Here is a 17,766-nt window from a genome sequence, read left to right as displayed (position 1 = left end):
AGGGGAGCCAGAATGTGAACGAGGCAGTTGTATTCCAGAATTCATGCTTCCTTTTACCCCAGATTTATGGACATACAGTTGACATATAGCACTGTAGAAGCTTAAGGTGCACAGCGTAATGAGTTGACTTATATACGTTGTGAAATGATTCTCCATCACCTCATACAGTTACCAAAAAAGAGAAAAAGAAAAAATATATTTTTCCCTCTGATGAGAACTCTTAAAATTTACTCTTAACAACTTTCATATATACGTGTATCATGTTGTACATACATCTTAGTACTTGTTTATCTTATAACTAGAAGTTTGTACCTTTTGACCATCTTCATCCAGTTCGTCCTCCCCTCACCTCTAGTAACCACAAATCTGATCTCCTTTTCTATCTATGAGGGTTTTTTTTGTTTTTAGGTTTCACGTGTAAGTGAAATCATACAGTATCTGACTTTTTCTCTTAGCGTAATGCCCTCAATGTCCATCCATGTTGTCACAAATGGCAGGATTTTCTTCTTTTTAATGGCTGAATAATATTCATTATAGATATAGACACAGATATAGAGGTATATAGATACAGATATATCTACGTACCACATCATCTTTTGCAATTGATTCGTCATGGACACGATTGTTTCCATGTCTTGGCTGTTGTAAATACTGCGGCTGTGAACATGGGGGTGCAAATATCTCTTCAGCAGAGTATTTTTATTTCTTTCTGATTTATTTCCAGAAATGGGGTTACTGGATCATAGTGTGGTTCTAGTTTTATAATAGTTTTTTGTGGAACCTCATACTGTTTTTCCATAGCAGTTGTGCCAGTTTACATTCTCACCATCAGTGCACAAGGGTACCCTTTTCTCCATTTTCCTGCTAGCATTTATTATGTTTTGTCTTTTTGATGCTAGCCATTCTAACAGACTTGAGCTGGTATCTCAGTGTGGTTTTGATTTGCATTCCCCTAATAATTAGTGATGGTGAGCATTTTTTCATGTACCTGTTGACTAATCGTTTATCTTCCTTAGCTAGTAAGTGTCTAGTCAGGTCCTTTGCCCATTTTTTAATTGGATTAATAGTTTATTTTTTAGAGGCGGCCAGTTAGCTCAGTTGGTTAGAGCATGGTGCTCGTAACACCAACGTTGCTGGTTTGATCCCTGTACGGGCCACTGTGAGCTGTGCCTCCAGCTAGATTGAAAACAACTACTTAACTTGGGGCTGATGGGTCCTGGAAAAACACGCTTAAAAAAAAAAAAGTTTATTTTTTAAAACAGTTTTAGATTTATAAAAAAATGGAGTAGATAGTATAGAAATTTCCCATACGTTACCCCTACACACACATACACGCTTACTTTTCACTGTGTTGTACAGTTTTATGGACTTTAAAAAATCCATGTCATGGATCCACCATTACATTATCCTACAGAATAGTATCACCACGCTGGAAACTCCCTGTATTTCACCTACTTGTCCTTCACATCCCTGGCAACCACTAATCTTTTACCTGTTCCAGAATGTCATGTAGGAGGAATTATGTAGTACTTAGGCTTCTCAGACTGGCTTCTTTCACTTAGCAACATGCATTTAAGATTCTTCTATGTCTTTCTGTGGCTTGATAGCTCATTTCTTTTTATTATTGAATCTGTCCTGTTGTATGGATGTACCAGTTTGTTTATTCATTCACCTATTGAAGGACATCTTGCTGGGTTACTTCCAATTTTGGGTGGTTTTGTGTGTGTGTGTGTGTGTGTGTGTGTGTGTCTAGGGGTGCAATTGCTGGATTGTATGGTAAGATAATGTTTAGCTTTGTAAGAAACTGCCAAACTGACTTTCAAAATAACTATTCCATTTTGCGTTCCTACCAGCCGTGAATGAGAGAGTTCCTGTTGCTCTGTATCTTCACTGGTATTTGGTGTTGTCATGTCAGTTTGGGGATTTTCGCCATTCTGATAGGTTTGTAATGGTATGTTACTGTTTTAATTTCCAATTTCCTAGTAACCTAAGATGTTGAATACCTTTTCATATGACTAATTGTAATTCGTATATTTTCCTTAGTGAGGTGTTTGTTTTCTTGTTGTTGAGTTTCAAGTGTTCTTTGTATATTTTGGATACAAGTTCTTTATCAAATAAGTTTTTGAAAATATTTTCTCCCAGTCTATAGCTTGGCTTTTCATAATGTCTTTCTTTCATACAGCAGCAGTTTTTAATTTTTATGAACCCTATTTTAATTATTTTTCTTTTCTGGGTTGTGCTTTTGGTGGTGTTTCTAAAATCTTATCACCAAATGTAAGATCATCTAGATTTTCTCCTGTTATCTTTTAGTAGTTTTATAGATTGTTCTTTTCATTTAGGTCTGTCATCTATTTCAAGTTAAGTGAAAGGTATATGGTCTGCATTTGTTGTTGTGACTTTATCTGTTGATAGGATTTTTCTTCTGTGTTGACGTGGTGGATTACGTTCATTGATTTTCCCAGCCTTGCCTATCCGGGATACATTTCACTCGGTCATGTGTGTAATTCTTTTTTTTTAACAGTATTAGATTTGAATTGTTAATTTATTGAGAATTTTTGCCTTATGTTCATGAGTAATATTGGTCTGTAGTTTTCTTGTAATTTCTTTGGTTTTGTATCATTCAATCACTCCTTGCTCACTTCTCTGCTGGATAGAAGGAGAGTTGTTGATTTTGCATGTTAACTTTTTACTTGTTAGGATTGAGTGATGACTTCAGAGTTCTTCATGGCTGACTAGAAACTGGAAGTCCTATATGTAATCTTGTTTTTAATTTTTTTTCACTTAATGTTCAGACTTTTTTCCATCTCATTGTCTTTATAATTTTGCATTGGTTGCAATTTTTTGAGGTTGTTACATAAATAATAAATTTCTTCTAATTGAAACAGATTGTTAATTTTTTTTAGAGGGGCTATTTTTGGTAACATTGCTTGCATCTGTGGCTTTGTCTCTTTAATTCTTAGAAATTTATTAAAAAGTTTAAAAATCTGTTCTTTTGAAATTTTTTACGGTCTATTTTTTAAATGTCCTAAGTAGTAAATGTTTGTGTTTTTGTAAAATGGATTTTATTTAATTTTGGAAAACCAGTCAGAGCCAGATGTGGTCAGAAACTTAGATATTTGGTTTAAAAGAAATTTTTGACTATATTAGACTGTTTTCTCTTATATCATTTATAATTTTGTTTTGAAGACAGTTTCTTAGAAGAGTTTCCCAAATGGTTTCTTTATGGATATGCTCCTTGAATATTAAAATCATGGCTTGTTCATTATGAATCATCAGAAAAGTCTCACTTTATTTTTTTTCTTCACCTCAGTGAAGACAAAATGATCTGAGAAGATTTTATATTGGATTCTGAAATGTAAGATTTTTAAGACAGTAGTTTTAAGAATTGGAAAATATTTTGTTGCAGCTTATTTGTTCATTCATTCCTCAGTGTTAGTCGGCCCACTGTGTTAAGGGCCCTGTTTTGATGATTTTAAAGTCAACTTTTTATTCCAGCTCAGTCAGGAATTTCACATTCTATGTAGTAACTGATAATTATTTGGCTACTCTTTCTGGCAACAACCTCTCTAGTGAATAAAGATATTGAAGCAGGAGCTGTTGGCCAAGGTATTAATATTGGGAATTCACGAATATTATCGCTGAAGAATCTGTCAGATAGGTTGTTTTGAAGAGAACCTGGATGGCACTGGGGGAATAAAATTATATTTAGTTAATGAGTGGGATACTAGCTGCAAATTCACCCCTTCTTCCTGAGACACAATCACTTTATATTATAATTGACTGTTTTATTAGACAGTTACTTAGGAGGAAGAAACACTTTTCATTTCTTTGATTATTATCTCAGATTACTTTGTCTGGCCCTGTTCTAGGAATATCTGGCATATAATGCTAAAAGAAACAAATTGGAATATTCATGAATTTTCAAATTTTCACGATTACAGAATTTAATCTTTGAGAACAGGTCTATTAGGCATCTATTTCTTAGTACTGGCTTGGATTTATATTAGAATACAAAGGGTAGGTTCTGAGAAAATAGTGCTTAAATATACATATGTGTGTATATATATGTATATATACACACACACATATATATACATATATATGTATGTTTGTATACATTTATTTACTTTTTGTTTTAAAATGATTTTAAATTTTTTTAATTGGCCTAATTTCTAGTTTATGGAAAAGTTGCAAGAATAGTATAAAGAATTCTGTATACCCTGCTCTGTGTGATTCACTAAATGTTAACATTTAATGTTTGCTTTCTCTCTCACTCTTTCCCTCTCTCTTTGTCCTTACTCTCACACTCTGTTTCAGTCATTCTCTCTTCTCTCTTCCATTATTTTTGTTCTGAACCCTAAGTTACAGATGCCATGCTCCTTTATCTCTCAGTACTTCGTGTGTTATTTAAAAAACGTTCTGTTACATAACCACAGGACAATTATTAAAATCAGTAAATTACCATTGACAGAATACAATTATTCTGTTCACATTTCATATTTTAATAATTATCCCAGTAATATTCTTTATAATGAAGGAAAGTTCCAGATGATACGTTGCATTCAGTTATCACATCTCTTCAGGCTATTCCTGAGTATTTCTGTGTTTCATGCCACTGATATTTTGAGTACAGGCCAGTTACTTTGTAGAATGTTCCTCAATTTGGGTTTGTCTGTTTCCTCATTTCTTGATTCAGGTCAAGATGGAGTTTTTGTTGTTGTTGCTTTATTGTAAAAAAAAAAAAATCCACAAATTTTCTCTCAACAGTGTTTAAGTGTACATTACAGTCTTATTAATTACAGTGTTGTACGACAGCTCTCTAGGAGCCTTTCATTTTGCGTAACTGAAACTATACCCATTGAACATTCCCTGTCACACCCTCCCCTTAACCTCTGGCAACCACCATTCTACTTTTGTTTCTGTGAATTTCTCTACCTTAGATACCTCATATAAGTGAAATTATGTGGTATTTGTCTTTTTGTGACTGGCTTATTTCACTTAATATGATGTCCTCAAGGTTCATCCATTTTGTGGCATGTGACAGGAATTTCTTTTTTAAGGATGAATAATATTTCTTTGTATGTACATAACCATGTTTTGTTTATCCATTAATCTGCTCATGGCCATTTGTATTGCTTCCATATATCGGCTGTTGTAAATAATATTGCAGTGAACACGGGTGTTCACATAACTCTTTGAGATTCTATTTTCAGTTCTTTGGGATATATACCCACAAATGTGATTTCTGGGTCACATGGTAGTTCATTTTTAATTTTTGAGGACACCCCCTGTTTTCCACAGAAGCTATACTATTTTACCATCCTACCAACAATATGCAAGGGTTTCAATTTCTCCACATTCACACCCAGTATAATTTTTTTGTTTTATAGTGGTCCTCCAATGAGGGTGAGGTGATATGATATCTCATTGTAGTTTAATTAATTTGTGATTCCCTAATGATTATTGATGTTGAACATCTTTTCATTTACTTGCTGACTATTTGCATATATTCTTTGGAGAAATATCTGTTCAAGTCCTTTGCCCATTTTTCAATTGGGTTATTTGTGGGGTTTTTTGTTGTTGTTCTTGAGTTGTAGGAATTCTTTATATATTCTGAAATTAACCGCTTACTATATGTTTCGAAAATATTTTCTCCCATTCTGTAGTTTGCCTTTTCACTCTTGTTTCCTTTCCTGTGTAGAAGTTTTTAAGTTTGATGCAGTCCCATTTGCCTATTTTTGCTTTTGTTGCCTATGTTTTTGGTATCATATCTGAAAAATCATAGTCAAACCTGTCGCATCCTGCGCGACAAGGGTTGTGGGGAGAGAAGAGGGCGGCGCAGGGTTAAGAAAAGACAGTAGCCATGAATAGAGTTTAAGTGTGGGGCCAAGGGACGTGCAGCCTCAAGGACTGGACTCGCCTAATTGGGCCTACGCATTCGCTTTTATTAGTTAGGTGAGGAAAAAGCTTGTCAAGCTCAAGATCTGTGAATTCCATACATAATAATAGGAAACTGATTCAAGCCAGTCACCCTTGCCTGCAGACAGCTGTACCTTAAGTCTCAGGATGTCTGTACTTCCCGAAGGGACAAAACCTATACGCATATGAATAGATAGAGAGCACATCATTGAATCTCTTCCCTTGCAGGTTGTGGGAAGGAATGCAGCCACAAAGGCAGAGACTTTCCTTAGCCTGGGGAAGGTGGAGGGCTGTGCCCACCTCTATGAACCCCGTGGGGAATCTTGCTCGTCATGGCTAACCAGCCATCTTTTGGGGGCCAAACAGGGGAACATAAGGTTTAGCAAAGTCCCTGAAAGGATCCGTCTCACAGACTCTCCTTTCTTTGGGGGCAGGTACAAGGAGACAGAGGGGTAGGCTGCTGCATGGCCACAAAAACCAATGTCATGAAGCTTTTCCCCTTTGTTTAATTCTAGAACTTTGAAGTTACAGGTCTTATGTTTAGGTCTTTAATTCATTTTGAGTTACTATTTGTATATGATGTAAGATAATGGTCCATCCTCATTCTTGTGCGTGTAGATTTCCCAGTTTTCCTAGTACTATTTGTTGAAGAGTCTGCCCTTTTTCCCTGTGTAGTATTGGTACCCTTTTCGATCATTTGATCATTTATTTCTTGGTTCTCTGTTCCATTGGCCTGTATGTCTATCTTGGTGCCAGTACCACACTGATTTGATTAATTTAGCTTTGTAATATGTTTTGAAATCTGAAATGTATGTTTTTAAATGAGATACTTTATATCTCCAGTAGGGCTGGTGTTTGAAAAGAACATTTGGTGACATCTTGAGCAAAGAGTCTCTTTAGTAAAGGAAATTATCCATTGCCCTCCTCTTTGTTTTATTTGTTTGGATTTTTTCACATCTATTGAGATTCCTATTTCAAAACATTCTGATGTCTTCTATATACTGTTTCTTTGTCCATTCAGTACTTTGCTAACATTAAAACAACTCTATTTATAATAATACTGCTATTTAATCTCTCAAGTTCCTGTCTATTTAGTGGGCTATGGAGGTATATTCTCTTTCTGACTTATTATTTTACACTATTAGCTATTAGATATAAAATATTAGACATAAGAATAGAATGTATATTCTTGCACATATAATATATAATTGTAGAATTAGTTTGTTGTGGTTAAGATACTTCCTGAACCCATATGTCTTAAGTAAGGCTTTTTGTTCTCATTCTGTACTTGTTGAATGATTGGTTGAGAGTGAATAAAGATAAGAGGTTTGAACAGAAAGTGGGGAGAATCTCAGATAGATAGTACATAGGAATCACTGACCTAAAATATTTTTTTAAAACATGTAATTGTTTTTAGAGTAACATGATATTTTATTTTTAAGTAGATATTGCATTCAGATGATTTCAAAATAAAAAGTGTATAGAAACATCCTCATACCTGTCCACCCTCCACTCTAGTCACTCTCCTCTTGTAAGTAACCACCTTGGTGAGTCCATATGTTCTTTTAGGGCTTCGTTATGCAAACTCAAGCACATAGGAATTTATTTTATACCCCCTCTTTCACAAAAGTTAGCATACTAAATTATGTACTTTTTGGCACCTTGCCTTTTTGGGGTGCGGGGCTCAGAGTATAGTCTGGAAAGCATCCCATGTTAGCATGTAGAGTGTGTCCTCGTTCTTTTTTACGGCCACATAGTAGCCCATTCTGTTTGGATGTGCCATTTTATTGTCCAGTTTCCTACAGAAGGAAACGTGGATGGTTTCCAGCCTTCTGTTATTGCAAATAGTGCTTCAGTAAATAACTACGAACAAACAGAATTTCATAAGGGTGTGAACTGACTTACTTCTTAAGAAATTGCCAAGTTGCCCTCATCGCGGCCGTACTGTTCTGTGCCGCCAGTAGCAGCGTGTGCGGGTGCTTGTTTCCCTGGAGCCTGGTCACAGGACTGCTTTTGAATATTTTGGTTTTTGCCAGTCTGATAGGTGACAGATGATATACTTTAGTGTAGTATTGTTTTAAATAAATTTATTTTGGAAAATTTTTAAATTTCCAGAAAAGTTGTGAAGGGAGTATATAGTGTTCTTGTATACCTCTCACCCAATTTCAATTTCCTCTAATATTATCAGGCATTACTGTGGCACCTGGGTCAAAACTGAGAAACCATTATTGGTACGTTATTACTAACTAAAACCAAGACTTTACTTTTATTTCTTTCAGTATAGTTTTAATTTGGATTTCTTATTATTAATGACTTTGAGTGTCTCTTTTTGTGTTTAGGAACCATTAGCATTTTTATCTCCTGAAGTGTTAGTTTTTTGCCCCGTAGTCTTTTGAGTTGTTAGGAAACAAGGGAGAAAGAGTCTGAAGGAGGAGAACACTAAGAAAAAGCATAATTAGAGGGGAAATAAAAGGATCTTTATCTTTACATACTTCACTTTTTTTTTAAATTACTATTGTATCCCTTAGGTCCTGTCTAATATCATTAGGCTCTGTCCCCTCCTCTCTAATGATGAAAATCTCTACCCAAAATATAGAGAATCCACTTACCATTCCCATGGTCTGTGGTTCCCGTAGTTGTCATCATTGCTACTAATTTTGTCCAGTAATACTTATTGTTCACATAAAATGTTAATTCTTGAAAGTGGGAGAGGAATGTTAGTTGGCTGGTCAGCAAAAACACTACAAATAATCCCAATTATAGTATAAACCTGGAGCTTTTTTTAGTCAGTAGAGAGACTTAGATCACTCTGTGATCTTGTAAAAAGTGTCCTTGGGCTCTTCTGCATTTTCTTCATTTGCACATTGAGGAGGGAGTGTAACTAAGGTCTCTGGCCAGGTCTTATAACTGTAGAAAACCTTAGAGAATCAAAGTCAACATTCATGATCTTGACTTTGAACATTAATGATCTCTTCCTACGAGTTGGAGAACAACGCTGGGAGGCTGTCAGCACCTCGGAGAGCTCCGAGCACAGGTGGAGAATGGCGCTGGGGGTGCTTCTGAACTTGGAGATGCACTAGCTTGTCAGTAACTATTTTGGAAAGTTATTTGAAACCTGAGGAAAAGATTAACAAATGTTAAAAGTTCAGTGTATTTCATATTAGGCATAAGTGTAGTTTATAATATTTTAAGAGCAAAGACTTGGGTTTAGATCAGAAGTTCCCAAAACACTGTCCCACATCACTTGGGATCTTGCTAGAAATGCAAATTCACAAGCCTTTTTCCAGATCTACTGGGTCAGAAACTGGTGAGCAAGCTCAGTAATCTGTGTTTTAGCAAGCCATCCAGATGATTCTCGTGAATGCTAGAGTCCGAGAAACACTAGTTCAAAGGTTTTGATGATACTCTCATGTCAGATCCCTAGGATAGGAAGTATACGAGTAGGGGTCTTTGGAAGACGTTTTATGCAAATGGCTTCCTCGTTCGTGGGTCTGCCTAGTCAGGGCCGCCTTTAGTGTACGGAGTTCCATCTCACCGAGACTCAGATACGCAGTCGCGTTGCTGGGGCTAGACTTGTAAATCTATTCAACTCTGCTATTAACAAAATAATATACCTCTGATATGTGTGCGTACAACTTCTGTGGACATATAGTTCTGAATTTTTATTCTGTTTGAAGGTAGATTTGGATCATGTGGACTCCTGTCCAACTCATTATTGATAATTTCTATCTTTTGCAGCTACGCAGATTCTGTCTTTGCTCCCTCTGCTCTCTGGATGCCCTTGCATCCATTTTTCTGTATGCCTTATGGTATTGATACCTATTGTAATTTAGGAAGGACTCTGTTATACATGTTTTACTGAGATACAGTCAGTGTGGGTTGTTACTGGGTTCATTGGATTAATAAACATATTTTTGAAAGTTGTATAAGAAATGCAGAGTTAATGAGATAGACCAGCGATTTTTTATGTGAATGGTACTCTTAAAAAGTGCTATTGCTAATAGTTTTTAAAAAGAGCCTTTAGAAACAAGTGTACTTGTGCCTCTGTGTTACTTTGTTGCTTGCATTAAAGGGATTGGATATTGACAAATAGTCTCCAGGAATTAAGCATTTAGGAAATAAAAACATGCATGAAAATAGTAGGGACTTTGTATAAAGATGGATGTTGCTTCTTTTTTACATTAAAAAAATAATCATCATTGATAATTCTTAGGTAAATGTTGGAAATTTTTTTGACTTGATAACTTGAAGTGGGAAACCATTAGAATTTGTTCATTTTAATTTTTCACATTTGTTTTTAACAAATCCTTGAGTGCCTGATGCACTAAGTTCACAATAACTTGTTTCATATGCATTTTAGTCAACTGATCATTTTACCTGTAAATTAATCTTTTTTATTATCTACAGTTATTATGCAGTTTATAAGCGTGAACATTTAAGCCCAAGTTGAACAAAAATAATCTTTTGATTTACATATATTTTTGCTCCCTTTGATATTCAAATAATTTTTCATGACTGCTGTTATGATTAGAAGGGTTTAATTTAGCGTCTGTGGTGTAATGGGGAAAGTACTGAGCACTGTGAGTCAAAACCCTGAAACTGTGCTCAGCTCACCACGGTGCTTAACCTCTCACAGTTTTCTGATCTGTAAGGTAAGGTGCTTGTAGCTCCAAATTACCGTGTTTCCCCAAAAATAAGACCGGGTCTTGTATTAAGTTTTGCTCCAAAAGACGCATTAGGGCTTATGTTCAGGGGTTGCTATCCTGAAAAATCATGCTAGGGCTTATTCTCCAGTTTTCTGGGAAACACAGTAGTAAGCTTTTATTATTTGTATTAACATGTAAATTAACTGGTATGTTAACTTTTTTGTTTTGTATTGTTTAATTATGACACCAATAGTAATATACTAGAGTAGTATACTAGGGAAGAGGAGAGAGGGAGATTTGAAAGGGGGAAAATTCAAAATGGATTCCAGGAATAAGAAAAACTTTCTAAAAATGAAAACTATCCAAATTTTATTTTATGACAGAAATTTTTACTTTATTAAATATTACTTGAGTAACCATATTTAGTTACATTATTTTTTCCCCACTCCTGTTGCTTTTTCACCAACATAAGGAAAGGGACAATTATGTGATTAATTGAACATCTGGATTCTGGGCTGTGAATACCCTTAGAAACTATGAATCTTTAAGATTTTTTACCTCTGTTTACTAGAGAAGAGATTAACTACTATCTAATTTGGGTAAAGCTAAGTGGAGTCTAGGTCTCCGAGCATATCTTTGTTTATTCTGGTTTTCCTCTTGACAAGTTGTATATGGATTAAAAATTTTTTAAGACTCGGTAAGCACTTAATGTGGGCATCCCCATTCTTCCTTTCTGCTGTTAGTACCAACCACATTCTAGACCCTCTCTAATATGTATTGAACTTCAAAGAAAATCAACTTGAAAAAACTGAAAGTATAGTAGACATTGTCTCCATTGTTACCGCCTTTAGGGTCTACAGTCTTTTTAATTCATTTTCTTTGATTCCCGTCCAGAAGACAAACAACTTTAGGTAAAAAATGTTCCCTAATAAAAATGGAGTACTTTTGATGATAAAAAACATTTAAAAACAGAAATTGCCATTCTCGTGTTGATATAATCTTTTTCACTTGTGAAACTTGTGAATTTCAGACTTTTGCTTACAGTTTGTTGCTATTTCAAATCAGAGATAATGTGTGTAAATGAATGAAACTGTATGGGAAAACTTTTTAATTTTAAGGTAAATGTAGTTGTTAGAGTGTGAGAGAAGAAAGTGACAGATGTTGACCCAAAGTAGAAAACAACTGTCAAGCAGGATATCTGCCTGCCCCTTCATTGGAAGTATTCGCGTTGAATTTAACAGCCTTTTTTCCTTTCTTGTTTTAAAATTTTATTATGGTTTTGAAGCATTAGTTTTTATCATATTGTTCTTATCATATCAACCCGTCTCTTTGGGTTTTGTTTAGCTTTGTGTGTCTGTTTTTAAATAGACTGCTTTATTACCTGAACTAAGATGGAAGAGAAGAGGTCGGCCTCTCTGGGCCTTGGTCTTTCTTAGATGGAATTCCAGTTTCTTGATCTCCAGCACATGGCTGTCAGCTTAGCCATTTGGCCGCACTGGCCAGACCTTAAAGCAACGCTCTCAAGAAGCTTTCCCTGCTCCGGAGGAGGAACCCCTTTAGAAATTTTTATTCTTAATTATATTTCTTTTGAATTTTTTTGACAGCCTTTGTTAAAAATGTCTTCTTCCTCGGGAGTCACCTTTGCCCATGTAGTTCAGGGCCTGTGCGTAGTGGGACTTGAGCCACTGCTAGGTAACATGAGCTGCTGGTGGGCACAGTGCTGTTTCTCGCTGGGTCTTGGTGCATCGGAGACCACACAGAGCCCCCGAGTCTCACCCGTTGTTCAGAAAGGTGCCTGTTACCGTGCGCTGGCCAGGCAGGAGGAGTAAGCAGTGCAAAGCCCCGCAGCTGTAAACGGCTGTCCTGTCCCCAGGCAAGTGTTTGAAAGTGTTGCTATGTACGTAGATGGCCGGTGTACAGAGCTTCTGTGGCAAATCTTCCTATTAGTGATGTTTTCTGAGCAAACATCCCCAGCCCTGATAGGTGCGTTTCTGTTCCTTTAGTCTAGGCAGCTTGTGGAGCCCGTGTGCACTAAACACAGCTGGTGTTTCCAGCTCCTTCATGGTCAGTTTTTCGGATCTCTTGGTGTGTGAGGTGCATGTTCCATGGAAGTGTTTGTGAATATTGATAATACATTCTCTGGTCACTCTTTTTAAAGCAGAATGGCCTTTCTTCCTTCTCTCTCTCTCTCTCTGTCTCTCTCTCTCTCCTGGCGCCATACTGTGTGGGACTTGATAGGGAAAAAAGAACATGGGGGATTATTGCCATACTTGTGTTAAAAGATTTGCCCTCTTCGGAAGTGAAATTGAATCATTCTCATCAATAACACATAATATCCAGCAGTGGTCCAGGTCCCTTCCAAAGGACTAAAATCCAGAAATATGTACCCAAATTAACCTTGTTACTGCAAATAACCAAAGGAAGGGTGACACATAGCCAGACTGTTTCTGTAAATCAGAGGACAGAAAAACTTTAAACTGGACATGGTCAAGTAATTCAAAGGATACAGGGTAACACTTTATTGGAAGATGAACAATGTTCAAAGCCCAGTGACCACAAGGTAATGAAACCACAAGGTTCTTTCCTATCCAAGAGTGTTTCCGAGTAAACGTCAATATTATTATGCTTACAGGGAAGGACTCTGAAGCCTCCAGGACTGGATTCGTTGACTGCTCTACCTGAGGCATTATGTAGGCACTTGATACATTGAATTAGTGCTAGACTAGCCATTTTGTATGTTTTACAAACATCTTGTGATTCAGCCTGTGAACTGTTCCTGTGATACATGTAGGAGTTAATTTGGAAAGTTTCTCCAGATTCTATCAAAGTGATTTTAAGTTTTATTAATCAAAAGCACATCAGATACAAATCAATCTTAAGAAAGTAAGCCCGGAAGATAGATGTAACAGCTCTTACTTACATGGGAGGCCTTAGCCTTCGAGAAACAGAAAGAAAGAAGTACCTTTTTCACAATATAATAATTTTCGGTCAGTCATAGTTGAGATTTCTTTAGTGTTTAAACTAAAAACCATGATTTCTGTATACCCTGACGATAAGTGGCCTTAATACTAAAAAGACCCACGTGTATTGTACTTCCACTTCTGCGTTACAGAATAGTCTTGATCTACTAATGGAGTCGAGTTGAGAAATGATAGCAGCCTACCTTTATTGAGCACTTTTACTGTATACTGGGCACTCTGATAGGCATAAAATACTTAATTTAACCGTAGTAAAAATCGTATAGGTGCATCTATTGATCTTGTTTTAAAGCCACTAATCTGTTCTCCACCCCCATAATTTTGTCATTTTAAGAATGTCATATAAATGGGATCTACAGTACTTAACTTTTTGGAGTTGGGTTTTTTCCACTCAACATAATTCCCTTGAGATTTATCCAAGTTGTTGCATGTATCATTAGTTTGATCCTATTTATTGCTTAATATAATTCCATCCACGGTATGGGTGTACTGGGTTATTTAACCCTTTGCCCGGTGAAGGACATTTGGGTTTTCCCAATTTGGGGCTCTTACGAATAAAGTTGCTATGAGCATTCATGTGAATGTTTTTTGTGTCAACATAACTTTTCATTTCAGAAATATAACTCTGTGTAGATATATGTCAGTTTATCTGTTCATGGACATTTAACTTTTGTCTAATTTTTAGCATCGCTGCATTTGAATAATGCAGCAGTGAATGGCCTTTGTCCTCGTCCACATTTGTGAGAGCTTCTGTGGGACATAGACCAAAAGTGGAATTGTTGGGATTTTCAGAATGTGCGTGTTTAACTTTACTAGATAGTGCAGAATTGCTCTCCAAACTGGTTATAATAGTTTAAATTTTCACCAGAAGTGTGAGAGTTCTTGTTTTTTTTTCATATTTTTATCAACACTTGTTATTTTCAAACTTTATAATTTTTTCCAGTTTAATGAATTTGAAATGGTGTTCACTGATTTAAATTTGCATTTCCTTCATTACAGTGAGGTTAAACATCTTTTTATGTCAATTATGGCTTGCTATCTTTGGGTTCATTTTTCTAAAGAAATCGTTTATATATTTTAGATACTTCTCTTTAAAAAAACATTTCTTATGGAAAAATTTCCAACATATTCAAAAGTAGAAAGAATAATATATGAATTGCCATATATTGCCAGTATTGTTCCTCTACATCTTTCCCCCCATTCTGTGATTTTGTGGTCTATCCAATATCATTTCATCTGGGAATTTTTAAACATAATCACAATACCATTTTTGCACCACTCCTTAAAAGAAAAACGGCAATTTCTTACTAACATAAAATAGTTAGTAGGCACATTTCTTGACTGTCTTATAATTGTGATGTCTCTCTATGTCGCTCTCATCTCCTTTAAAAAAAAAAAAGTTTATTATTTTGAATTGGGATCCAGATAGTAGGGCAATTTGATTACACAAAAGAATTTAAAATTCTTTTTACTTGGGATCCAGAAAACTTCCCATATGTTCGAAGTGGTCAATCCGTTTCGTAAGATTCTTTTAATTGGAAATCGAGCATTTATCTTGCCTTTTCTATGAACTACACGTATATCAGGATCTCTAAAGAGTTGGAGAGGGGGGAGATTTTCTTTATAGAATATTCCAGCTAAAGTAAAACAAGGAGGAAAATAGAATGTCACTATTTTACAACCCCTAATGAGTTAACGGATGGAGGCAGTGATCCTTAATGGTTGCCAGCATCACAAAAAAGAGAGACACCCTCATGGACTTGGTTTCTTAGAATTCTCTAAAGGTGACTGTACAGATGTTTATTTTGTTTTGTTTTAGAATCATTATGGATCACGGATTTACATGTTTTTATTATGTTCAGTCCCCTGCATCATTATCCTCATTGGTACTCATCTTCATGACCATTTTTGGTCAGTGGGAAAAAGTGTCATTCAGGTTAGCTTCTGAGGTGTTTTGGACATGACTGCCATACCAGAAAGCGAGAAAACTTAAGAGTTCTTGGCTCACCTTGTATGTTTCCTGGCTCAGATCTGAAAGCATCTATTTCTCCAGAGAGCTCTCTTTCCTTTTAGTGAGAAATCCTATTTGGAGACTGCAGTCAGGGCAGTGCGGGTGTTCGTTGCTACTGGGTTGACCATTATCTCTAAAACTTTTAATAGACGCAGAGACATAGAGAAGAAAACTGTTGGTTGCTAGAAGGGAGGAGGTGAAGGGATTAGAAAGTACAAATATAGTCACAAGGATATGAAATGCAATGCGGGGAATATAATCACTAATGTTGTAAAGATCATGTAAGGTGCCAGATGGGCACTTATCAGAGGGTCACGTTATAGACTGTAGGTGCTTCACCGCTACGCTGTACTCCTGAAGCTGAAGTAGAATTGTACCGTCAACTATAATTCACTCACACACACACACACACACACAAGGGTGCCAAAAAATGTACACATTTTAAGAGATATTATCTACCGTGTTTCCCCGAAAATAAGACCTAGCTGGACAATCAGCTCTAATGCGTCTTTTGGAGCAGAAATTTGTGTGTGTGTGTGTGTGTGTGTGTGTAGTATAAAAATTAATAATATAAGACCTGGTATTATAGTATATTATATTAATACCCAGTCTTATAGTAAAGTAAGACTGGGTCTTATATTTTTGCTCCAAAAGACACATTAGAGCTGATGGTCTGGCTGGGTCTTATTTTTGGGGAAACACTGTATGTATTACTTTTCGAAGTTGAATTATGCTAACAATGTGTAGTATGTTCGCTCAAAAGATGGTGTTAATCAAATGAATGCTCACGTCATTCATTGTATTACAATTTTAATACAGTTTTTTCCTTTCTTAAAATGTGTGTACATTTTTTTGGCACCCTCTGTGTATACATATTCATATGATGTAAAGTACAGCATAGGGAATAGAGTCAACGGTATTTTAACAGCTTTATACAATGTCAGAGAGACAGAAGATTGGGGGGGTGCATTATCACTTTGTGAGGGGTGTAAATGTCTAACTTACTACATTGCTTTGTACACCTGAAACTAATAAAAAAATGAATAGACTTTTTAATGGACCTCACTGGAAAATAGGTATTTTAAAATTTTTAAAGATAAACTGTATCATGAGTCTATACTAATATTTCTTACTCTAATTCAAGACTACAGGGTTTTACCCTTATACACTTACAACTTTCTTCCACATCTATCAGTTCTCAAGGACATCAATCTAATTGCCATGTTTTTTCTCCCCTTACACCACAATAGTCTCAGAATAATAATGCCAAGACTTACACCAACAATATAATTACTGAAAACAGTTTCAAGTTTTTTTGTTGGTTGGTTGGTTGGTTTTGCTTTTAGTCCTTAGAATATTTCCCACTAGAAATGTCACTTTATTGTATTTTGAGGGTACTTGCAATAGAGCCCAAATGACAATTGGGTTTGTTCCATTTAATTTTTATTCTTAGTCATCTGAAAGTCACCTGTAAAGCAAAGCATAGTGAAAGAAATCTATTTGCTATTTTGTGTGTGTGTCTGTGTCTGTCTGTCTGTCTCCCCATTCTGTTCTTTCCCTTCTCTTATAGTTAACCATCTCTTAAAATTTAATGGTTTTGGATATTAATCTTTTATTCAAAGATTGATAAGTAGACCAATGGAAGGAAAAGAGAGGCTAGAAACACACCCACCCACCACACGTATGTGGAAATTTGATATATAACCAGAGGCATTACAGATTAGTGGGGAAAGGATGGAAATATTTGATAAATAATATTGGGGCACGGCTATCGATAAGGAAAAACATAAAATAAGGAATAAATATGAAAGTAAAATGTTAACTTTTTTGGGGGGGGGTGGGATGTGAGGATAACTGTATAACCTAAAAATAAAGAATTCTTAAGGCAAAGAGTAGAAACCATGAAAGAAACATTGATAAATGCACTTTATTAAAACTATAAATTTCTGTGCCACAAAAGACTCAAACAAAAACAAACCACAGACTAAGAGAAGATACAAGTGCACTCTTTGGGCATGTTTTGTAGTAAAGGGAAAACAGCCTGAGCTTCTGAATCCAGCAGACTTGGGGCCAAATTCTATCTGTGTAAGCTGGTGCAAACTAATTAAAATATCTCTAAAATCTTAATTTTAGTGTATGCAAAATGAAGATGCAAATACCATGCCTTTCAGGACTTTGTGAGGATTAGAGAAAATGTATATAAAGCATCCAT

The 17,766-nt window shown here is 35.8% G+C and overlaps 1 protein-coding gene and 1 non-coding gene across 4 annotated transcripts in view; both read left to right on the top strand.

Annotated features, from left to right (window-relative positions):
* Positions 1–17,766, top strand: part of EPC2 (enhancer of polycomb homolog 2) — a 112,620-nt gene that overhangs the window by 48,010 nt on the left and 46,844 nt on the right. The gene's annotated exons all lie outside the window — the stretch shown is intronic.
* On the top strand, positions 1,084–1,157 carry TRNAT-CGU (transfer RNA threonine (anticodon CGU)). The gene has a single exon. It is a non-coding gene; the product is annotated as a tRNA-Thr (tRNA).

Source organism: Rhinolophus ferrumequinum, chromosome 8 (assembly GCF_004115265.2).
Source record: "Rhinolophus ferrumequinum isolate MPI-CBG mRhiFer1 chromosome 8, mRhiFer1_v1.p, whole genome shotgun sequence".
NCBI classification, from domain to species: Eukaryota; Metazoa; Chordata; class Mammalia; order Chiroptera; family Rhinolophidae; genus Rhinolophus; species Rhinolophus ferrumequinum.
This window is presented reverse-complemented; position numbering and strand designations above follow the sequence as displayed.